This window comes from Liolophura sinensis, chromosome 7 (assembly GCF_032854445.1).
Source record: "Liolophura sinensis isolate JHLJ2023 chromosome 7, CUHK_Ljap_v2, whole genome shotgun sequence".
NCBI lineage: Eukaryota > Metazoa > Mollusca > Polyplacophora > Chitonida > Chitonidae > Liolophura > Liolophura sinensis.
The window spans coordinates 57,072,890-57,083,325 of NC_088301.1; the positions used below are offsets into that span (position 1 = coordinate 57,072,890).

General features: G+C 41.1%; 1 long non-coding RNA gene across 1 annotated transcript in view; it reads right to left on the bottom strand.

Moving 5' to 3' along the window:
• Positions 1–6,061, bottom strand: part of LOC135470352 (uncharacterized) — a 34,079-nt gene extending 28,018 nt beyond the window's left edge. Inside the window, exons 1-2 of the long non-coding RNA XR_010444386.1 lie at positions 5,988–6,061; positions 3,962–4,174 (exon numbers count right to left, since the gene is read on the bottom strand). This is a non-coding gene — a long non-coding RNA (uncharacterized LOC135470352). The remainder of the gene's footprint in view (positions 1–3,961; positions 4,175–5,987) is intronic.
• Between the last annotated feature and the right edge of the window lie 4,375 nt (positions 6,062–10,436).

Genomic DNA, 10,436 nt, shown 5'->3' on the forward strand with positions numbered 1-10,436 from the left:
CGTTACGTGTGACCATTTATCAGCTATCACACTGTCGTCGCTGCTCTAGCCTTACTCTCCTTGCTGTATGTCTTGAATTATACTGTATTCAAACCGGGACTCTGCAGGTGGACTGAGCATCCCCGAGGCCTGGTCCTTTTACATTGTTTTAATGTGATTGTGTGTTAAATGTGATGAAAGCATTTTGAGTAATTCCAGTTAAGTTACGTCTAATACGTTGCAATTGACATCACTGCACATCATTTGTTCACCTAACTCTGCTTAAACCATGGTGCAAGGGCGCGTGTAAATTGCTGGTATTTATGCGTTTATGCGAACAATTGGAATAAAACCCTGACTGAGGCAAATTGACAAGAGGTTGTAATTCACCGGTTACGTGTGACCATTTGCCAGCTGTTACACTGTCGTCACTGCTCTGGTATTAGTCTCCATGCTGTAGGTCTTTAATTATTTTATATTTACAAGTATATTTTCTGTATGTGTATTGGGATGTGTTCGGGATATTAAGCAACATGGTCCACTGTATAGTTTCAAATTATGATTAACTCAGATCTTTGTGGCGGCAACATTTTATGATTTACATGTAAGCCTAGAGCTTCCACTATAATCAGAGGAAACTATCCCACTTCTTGTCTTTCCATGACATCTGATTTCTTAAGTTTATCGGTTAACAATTTTAAAAGTACGTTTAAGAAAGTAATAATGCAAGTAATCGGATGACGGCTAAATTCGTTTACGATTGTCTGAAATATATTACAGATATCATGCTTAAACTGGTTTTAATTTCCCGACATCAAAGTACCAACCCGAACTATTCGAAACAGACATTAATATACCAGCCGTCAACCAATATGAACGTTCCGGGTCATTAATTGCAATGCCACTTTTCAAAACGACATTCAACACAAACCACCAAAGAACTACAGATTATAAAGTAGAAACTCAGGAAGCCGTCAACAATTTTCAAAGATGATGGAAAGACGCAAAGAATGTTATAGACAAATGAATGAAACCAATATCTATGGTGCGCTGTCATTGCAACTATTCAACGTGACGACGTAATTTAATGCGATGAATACACGGGTCCCAAGCTCCAGGTTAAGCGGAAATAGACACAATTATGAAGCAGATATTCTGGATTTATTTACTTATTTGATTAGTAGAATACGCCGCACTCAGGAATATTTCACTCATACGACGGCGGCCAGCATTATGGTGGGAGGAAACCGGGCCAAGTGGCGGGGGGAAACCCACAACCATCTACAGTTTCAGACATTTTATCCATATTTACTTACAAGAGAATTATACTCATTGTAAAATTTGGGGTATACCCTTGGATATACATTGTGTGACAGTTGAGGGAATATTTATAGTCGTCTATAAACCAGCCTGCATATCAGAGGACTTCACGCAGCCTTACACAACGGGTCGACTCAAGGGCTTCAGAGGGCTTCATACAGCTTTACACCATGGGTCGACCCAAGGGCTTCAGAAGGTTTCAAACCTTTCGTGATCTACAAAGGCAGGATGATTGGCTAATCCTAGACTTGACCTAGCCGTGACCCAGTTAGACAGGCCACCCAGACAGTGAACATCAAGAGAAGCAGACCATCGCTTCGTTTACTACTGGTACTGACAGTCTGTAGTATTCGCATTGGAATACGATGGACTTGTATGCACCGGACACCGCTTTGGACTTGCCGTCGATTACGTGGACTGTACACTAAAGGCTGCCCCCCTTGAGATCTGTGTATGTACCAGGATTCTCATAATTGACCGTCTAGGCCATCTGATCTATTATCTGGAGGACTTCCACCACCCTACCACCGCCACCACATCTGACCCATTATCTGGAGGACTTCCACATTCCCACCGCTGCCACCATATCTGACCCATTATCTGGAGGACTTCCACATTCCCACCGCTGCCACCATATCTGATCCATTATCTGGAGGACTTCCACCATCTCACCGCTGCCAGCATATCTGGCCCATTATTTGGAGGACTTCCACCATCCCAACGCTGCCACCATATCTGATCCATTATCCGGACTTTCGAGTACGGACATAAGATCTTGTATCAGGACTTCGCCTATTGTCGCGCAAGGTCCTAGAATCTCGTATCAGGACTTCGCCTGTTGTTCCGGATTACTCCGGAACCGCATGTAAGGGACGTTCTGAAACTAGGACTTTAGCTCTTCAGCTAAGTAATCTCTATTTATAGTGTCTGGGTCAACACAGCATGGTGTAATTGTAGAAATGTGTTAGGTGTTATATTTGTTGTAGAGTTGTAGAGTGTTATGTTTGTTGTAGTATTAAAGTATTTTCATTAATGTAGACAGGCGTCATAGTTATCTGTGCTCACTGTTGCGGACTCGTAACAATTGATATCTAAGTCAGGATAATTCACAATGTCCAAATTACAACTATCATCTTGTAAAGTGACAGGAATTCGTTTGTCTCTGTACAAACACAGATTCAGATAAAATGTACCATCTGGAGAGTCCTTTAAGACCAATTTAGAATTCAAAGTAACGGTACTTGGTACTGATATAACCGACGTTAGGACGTTTAAAACGATCAGCGAGGCGCCGTTTAGCAAAAATTTTCGTATAAATACATGCGTATTAAATAAGGTAAGTATCATACCAACAGGGAGAATAGGATATCTCATGCAGTACATCTTAATCATTTTTCAATTCGATGTCAACTGTATAACAAAACATACTGGGTACTTTGGTTACATGAGGCAGGCGTAAAATCATTTATGTTCAGGTTTCCTTTAACGTTAGCTCATGTGGCTCACGGTCTGTATAATGATTTTTTTTTTTTTTTTTTTTTTTGATTGGTGTTTTACGCCGTACTCAAGAATATTTCACTTATACGACGGCGGCCAGCATTATGGTGGGTGGAAACCGGGCATGGCCCGGGGGAAACCCACGACCATCCGCAGGTTGCTGACAGACCTTCTCACGTACGGCCGGAGAGGAAGCCAGCATGAGCTGGACTTGAACTCACAGCGACCGCATTGGTGAGAGACTCCTGGGTCATTACGCTGCGCTAGCGCTTTAACCGACTGAGCCACGCAGGCCCCCTGTATAATGAGACTGTATATAAAATGTGATGAAAACACAGCATTTTGAGTAATTCTTCGCGAATTGCTCTAATAAATTGCAACTAACATCATCCTTTTTACTTAATTCTGATCAAGGTACTAGAGGGGCATACGTTTCTACATTTCAAGCATATACATGAACAGTCGAGTTAAAACCCTGACTGAGGGTAAACTGACACTAGGTCGGATTTCACTGGTAATACGTCTGACGATTTGCCAACTTTCATACTTTTCATACTGTCGTTTCACACTACTCTGGTTTTACTCTCAATGTAGTCGTCTTTACTTTGTCGGCATCTAGCTGTGTTCCGGTGCTTTGTCAGTTGATTTATCAAGGGACCATAAGTAGTCTCCCTTGGCTCAGAAAGCCCATGGTTCTGGAAAGCAGATTATAAAACTCACAAGTCTTATCAAACGCTTTAATTTCGAATGTTGTCAGTACCTCTGTCTTTCCTATCGCAGTAGTTGAATCGGACTTCCCCAGGCCTGTTCTCTTCGCGCTGTTTTCATGGTATTGTTTGTTAAATGTGATAGCCCAACATTTTGACTAATTCCAGGTCATTTACGTTTAATAAACGGCTGTTACGATCACCGGTAAGCTTTTTAGGTAAGCATTTACACGGACAGATGGACTAAAACTCTGATGTAAACTGACAAAATGACGGCGTGACGTGCAAGTGACCATTTGCCAAGTACCACACTATAATCGCGCTTCTTGTTTTACTCTCCATGCTGCAGTCCTGAATGTATTCTTATAATAAAGTGTTAAGTCCTACAGTTTTGTTGTCATCAACAATACAGCAGGAATTATACGCTATATGGCACTGCTCAGCATCCGTATACCTACATGCAGATTGTATACTTATTAGACGGTTAATGTGGTCATTTTCCTGGGTAGAGGCAATCAGAAATCCTGGCTTTGACCACTCGTTGTACAGGGCTCGGCTTTCCCATCTGCTGCAGAGATGTTCATCAGGAGCGAGATCAGTGTGTTTGAGGTACTGAAGTAATCCCCATCGAACGTCGTGTAAGACCACACAAACGTATTGAATAACAGTAACTGTGGAGACAAGGGAATATTTGTTTGGTACTGAATTAATACCATGTAAACAGTATGTTCTTGTTGCATGTCTAGGGCTGATCCAAGGTGCATAATCGAGGTGTATTTCAAATAAAATTGTACTCATGTAGTTGACAATATGGCGGAACAGGCATTCCTTTAAGTGCCGTTAACCAAAATGGATGTTTGGGTCAATTATCACATGACCAATTCCCACAGCGACGTTTAAAACAAACCACCAAAGAACTAAGAAAGTGTGAAATTAGAACGGAGTGATACAGAGAGGACCAGTGGACAGTTTTCAATAATGTTGGAAAAAACGCAAAGAATGTTCTAAACGAATGAAATCAGTATCTAAACCGCCTACTATGCCTTTCAGACATATGTACCTAGCGTACCACCGACGCAACATCGTGACTGCGGTTCCTTTAACATGGCGCATCCATCGATTCGTAAGAATTTCGTATCAAAAGTGGATTTTATGTGCATTTCTACCAAAATAGCTAAGGTTATATTGTGTCGTCTTTTCTGTTAATTTAATGAAAGTTACCGTATTCGTACATGGCAGCACACTTTACTCATCATACGACTGAAAATTGTGAACTAAGACGTCAAAACTAGCTTACATGACACAGCACCATGGCCAACACCCTCCCTATAGAGCTATATCAATCACTCGCCCTATCACCTGCCAAAGGAGTTCATTTGCATAAAAAGTTTGAACAAAGCATCCGAAATTTTGTGTTATTTTTCATATACATGATAAACTGTTTGGCTTCTATCAGTTTGTTACCAAGACAAAAATACTCTCATCATCACTTGTTTATTGTTAGCTTGAAACTTTTAAGATTTTTTTTTTTAAGTTTCTCTGGCTCATGGTTTCTAGTGATATGCTCGTCTGCAGAGTTCCATTAAAATTTCTCTTGGAGACCCCTGCTATACAGAATTGACGGATCGCCCGTAAATTTCACCCGATAGGAGAGACTACCAATGGGGTTCCTTGCTTCCCGTGGCGACCCAGGTGCTCTGACTAGTCCTGCGATACTGGGACAATTTTGTTTCCTCACCGGATGCCTCGTCATACGAGGCATTTTCTGTGTACCTGAATGTTCTAACAGGAGCGGACATCGGTAGCCTGATCTGATCTCTATAAAAAGTAGTTAACTGATCAAACGTTATTATCGAGAAAGTGGCTGTGAACTCCCAAATGTCTCCACCAGGAGGCCACAATGTGTGGCCTTTGGTTGTAATGATAAGGGACCGTACTTCGCGCGACAAAGAAGTGTCTCGCCTCTAACACTGAAGAACATAGGGTACGGATTCTGTTTAAGCCATGGTGCTTGGGGGCGTGTAAATTACTACTATTTACGCATTTATGAACAATGAGAATAAAACCCTGACTGAGGTAAATTGACAAGAGGCTGTAGCCCATTTCACCGATTACGTGTGACCATTTGCCAGCTATCACACTGATGCTTTGGTCTTACTCTCTATGCTGTACGTCTATAATTATATTGTCAACTCGGACAGGCGGTTTGCTATTACCCGTCTCTCCCACAGTCTCTTAGGCCAGGCACACAAGACGACGGGAACGACGGATCGCAAGAATTATAATTCAGGCCTAGCGTAGTCCTGGATAACTACGCTACGCGTTTTTATATTTGTACTGACGCTTGCGTAGTCATGGATAAATACCTTTTACCCTTGTAAGATGAATTGTAAAATTTCGGAAAACAGTTGATTACTAACCCCTACTAAGCCCTCCCAATAACTCAATTACAATGATTAGGGTCTTAGGGCACCTAATTTTTACCATCAAGAGATGTCGACCATTCCGAGGGTATATATCCATCCATTTTCAGCATCCAGCATCTCCGCTCACTTCTCATTTACGAAATGGCCGCCATGTATACGGCGCGCATGAGAGGTCGAGCAGCTGGATACGAAACTATCCCTTCCTTCTAATGCTAGTTATAATGTCCTTTTGTTGTTATCACGTGCTAGCTGGCTTCAGTCCCCTTGACATTAGATCTACAAATCACACGTCAGAGGATCAAACTAGAGCATTTGCTCTTGTTGACATTTGACCTCCACAAATGAGGGCAGCAGGGGCCAGCCGTATCGTATTCAGCTGCGTGGCCGCGTATGCGGCTATAAATGGCAGATTTACGTTTAAATACAGAATATAACATTACATGTTGATGTGAAATTAATGTAAAAGTCTACTGGCAATAAGAAGATTATATCCGGAAAAGAATACGATAATATACGCGTTATGTTCTACTCTCAGTAATGATTATCTATATATATCACAGTAATCACTTCGTGCGGACTGAGAAAAAATCATCTGTATTTCTATACCAAACATGCAAGTGGTGTCAGACATGTAAACTTGCCGTTTGGTTATCTCCCTTGTTTGCATGTTTTCCGAGGTGCAAGGAGTGATGCATTCAAAAATATGGCGGATTTGCCCGATTTCAAACGAATTTTATGCTCTTATGAATTTAACAGAGGTGACAAAGGGGAACTGACAGGTAAGACTTGCATGAGTATGTACACACACTTTTAAAGGATCACAGCCTCGGTGTATGAAAAAAAGGAAAAAAATTATTTGGCGCTGCTGTAGGCCTACTTGTTTTTACCTGGTATATGTATTTGTGTGGCTGTTTCCTGATTAGCCATATCTTTAGGCACACGGTTGCTATTATCTGGTCACTGAACGTCAAAGAGGCAGGGTTGTGCAGACCACAGAACAACCATACTGTCTACGCAATCATTCTATTCCCCACTGGATGCCGCAATTTTGCAAGTCACGTGAGAATTTCGTGCTGTTTGACTGGTCAACATCAGTCGCCTCGATCGCCGAAATTCACTAGAGCGGACACACAACGTAATACCAGCGTATTTTTTTCGCTGGTATCGGACGTGTTTGATGCAAGTGAATTTCGGGGCAGACAAGATCGCTTGCGAAGTCCGGCGAGGACAGGGTAGGCGAATTTGTAGAATATTGATACATACGCCTGTTCGAGCAAATAGATACGCCTAGTGTGTCTCCGGCTTTAGGGTTTTATTGACCGACCATGCATGCATATTGTGGGTACAACGGCACGGTGTTTTGATTGTGTTTTGTTTTTAACTGAATAAGTAAAACACTGCATGCTAGTGGAATAAAAAATGGAAGCCAAGACAGCATCTTTGTTCGATACATAATATAAAAAAATAATATTATGTGTAAAAAAACATTGCGATATTTTTGTAGATATCTATAATTCACTTTACAAATTTTCGAAAGTACTCGTTGTATCTGTACATTTCACGTGTGGGACTGTGACAAAGTATTCAGCTTGTCTTTGCTTAATTTATTGCACAGTTCATTGAAGGACAATATTCTTAAGTGACATGTTACCTCTTCTATAGGACTTGACATCTTGTATATCCTGTGTAAAAGCGTAAAGTCTGTGTGGGCTTCACTCTCTCCACATCCGTGGTGGCCATTTTGTCTGTTTACAACGAGCGAGTGTATGTTAATATTCGGTTCAGAACTCAGCTCATTTTTCAGGTTACTAGTTGTTTTAGCATGATCTGAATTGTTGTAAAATGTTCCAGTTGAATTGCTGAGTATAATTTTTCACTTTGTTTGCAAGGAATGTTTGAGGACTATTTTTGCGTGATACTTCCCTACGCTCCCAGCGCAGTGCTTGGATTCGGGAGTAGCAGGGCATTCAACTGCGTTTATGTTTCTTTCCCAATGTAAATATTAGGTGCTTTTATGGAATTTTATTAGTTTGGGAATAATGCTCTTCAGGATATACAAGTACACAAAATCGCTTTCGTCATGCTGATCGAAAGAATTCTTACTACAGTCTGTACTTGACACTGCGTAAGGTGGAAGTGGGGATAGCCGTACCCCAACCGTTCGATCCCTTTTTGTCAGTTTTCCTTATTCAATGTAAATATTTAGTGCTTATTAAACTTCAAGAAAACCGCTCTCACATAAGCACAAAAAGTCTTGTTATATATAGTTCTGTGGTTACAGTTTCCTGCATTTTTCTCTGGGAAATTAGTTCTCTAAATCTGGTGGATCGGTAAAACTATGTCATGATTGGTTAACTTTGGTCACGTGATCATAGGCCTTTGAAGTATAAATATGGAGCCTTCCCAGTATTTGGGGGATGACACACAGCATTTCAAACGGTAAACATCTACCTATATAATAATACACCCTTTAGTGAATACCACTATATTTAGTGGTAAATATATGGATGATTGGGTATTACATGTAGATATAATACCGTGGTTTAATATGGGGAGTTGGGTTTATGAAATTCGAGTCATCTCCCACCACACTCAATACCAAGCCTAATACATCAGAACACATGTTATGTATGGGTGATACGTCAGCGAAAGTGAAGTATATGGCAAATCCACATTGACTGCCAATGTCTTTGTGCCAGATTAAAGAAGTATGTGTTACAGCCAATACTGACTTATGTTAATTGATCTTGTTCTTGATCAGTGTGTTGGTTTGGGATCTAACTATCGACACTTCATCTTATAAATGACTGATGACCTGTAAAAGTGTGATTGGTGTTTACAATGGTGTCAGAAGTGGGACACCTGTACAACTTGGTATCCTGTGATGCGAACGATTTGGGTGTAGTGGCATTCATACCTGCTTCATATCTCCCCCTAAAGGGATATTGCTGGCTTAAAGAAACTGGGTATGTTTTCCAACTGTTACTCCCCTGTGTTAACCCATAAAGCCTAATTAATATGGCTGACAGTCCACATCCAGAAGTGATTATTAATCAAAATGTAGTTGTTGAGCAGGCCGATGAAGAAAATTGCAACTCTGATGACCAATAGGAGGATTACCATAGCCTCAGACTTACCTGATATTGCTGAAAATGGTGACGAATCCAGTCCAGCCTTCGGTCAAGGTAATAGGAGAAGGAAAGACTTTCCACCTGAAGCCTCACATCATGTGAAAAGGAAAAATTCACATGCTCATGGGTTTGGGGATTTTTCCTCTGATAAAATGAGCGAAGTGCAATTATCAAGCTAAAACAAGTTCCATATGATGGTAAACATAACTGTGAGGAATATTACTCACACTTTCTTGAGCCTTTCTTGAGATTGTGGACACTACATGAGAAAGTACTAGTCTTAGCAGCTAGTTTAAGAGGTCCAGCTACGACATTTTTTATTGGTATTTCTGAAGAAGAGAAATGTTACTTCCCTGCACTAACCAGGATGCTAAAGGAACGCTTCGGTAGTAGTCGTCAGCAGAATAAATGGCTCACTAAACTTGAAGGCAGGGTACGTCAACCAGACGAAACTATCTCAACTCTGGGCGATGACCTGCGACAAATCCACAGTCCACAGAAAGCATATGCTAATGTAGACGTCTATGCTCAAGAGGCTTTAGCTTTAAATCAACTCCACAAAAGTGTATCTGTCGAAATGAAGTGTCGATATTTCCACAAGGGTTGTAGAAGCATAACTGATGCTGTCAACGTTATAGAACGTTACGAAGCACTTGTAGGTGAAAGGGATAAGAAGAAAACTGGGACTCTAAGGGTTACACAGACAGCCGATTCAGTTCCTCAAGGCAGTAGCATTACTGGGCTGGAGGAATTGTTAGAGTGCCTGGAAAAACTTGAGAGTGGGGCTAGAAACAATTGTTACAGGTCTAAAGGCAATGTTAATAACAGTAACAACAAGAGACCTGTAAACGTGGGCAAGGAAGTTTACATATGTAATTTTCCTGACCATGACTGTAGAGAATGCCCACAGCGGAAAGGCAATGGCCCTCAGCCACTAGTTAATGAACCTTGTTGGCCAGGGGCAAAAGGGTGAGGAGAGTCCTGAATCAAACATAGTATTAGAAAGTGAAGTTAGTAACACTGAATATGAAAAACAGGACAATAAGAGAGTAACATTGTGTGTTGGTCAACACAGTGAAATAGGAAAATGGAACAATGGTATGTTAGTAACAGCCTTAATAAAGGGGACAGAAGAGCTCACACCATTATTGGTTGAGAGTGGGTCAGCTATGACACTCAGAGTACAACTTGAAAACCTACTCAGTGCAAACGGAGAAAACTGGAACTTTATGGTTCTGCTGAGTTGTGCTTGCAATTGGGAAAAACTGTCTATCGTCACAGTATTATAGTATGTGACATAACAGTTCCTGGAATACTTGGGCAACATTTTCTCTTAAAACATGTAAGGAAGATTGATTATCAGTGGTTAAAGCTGG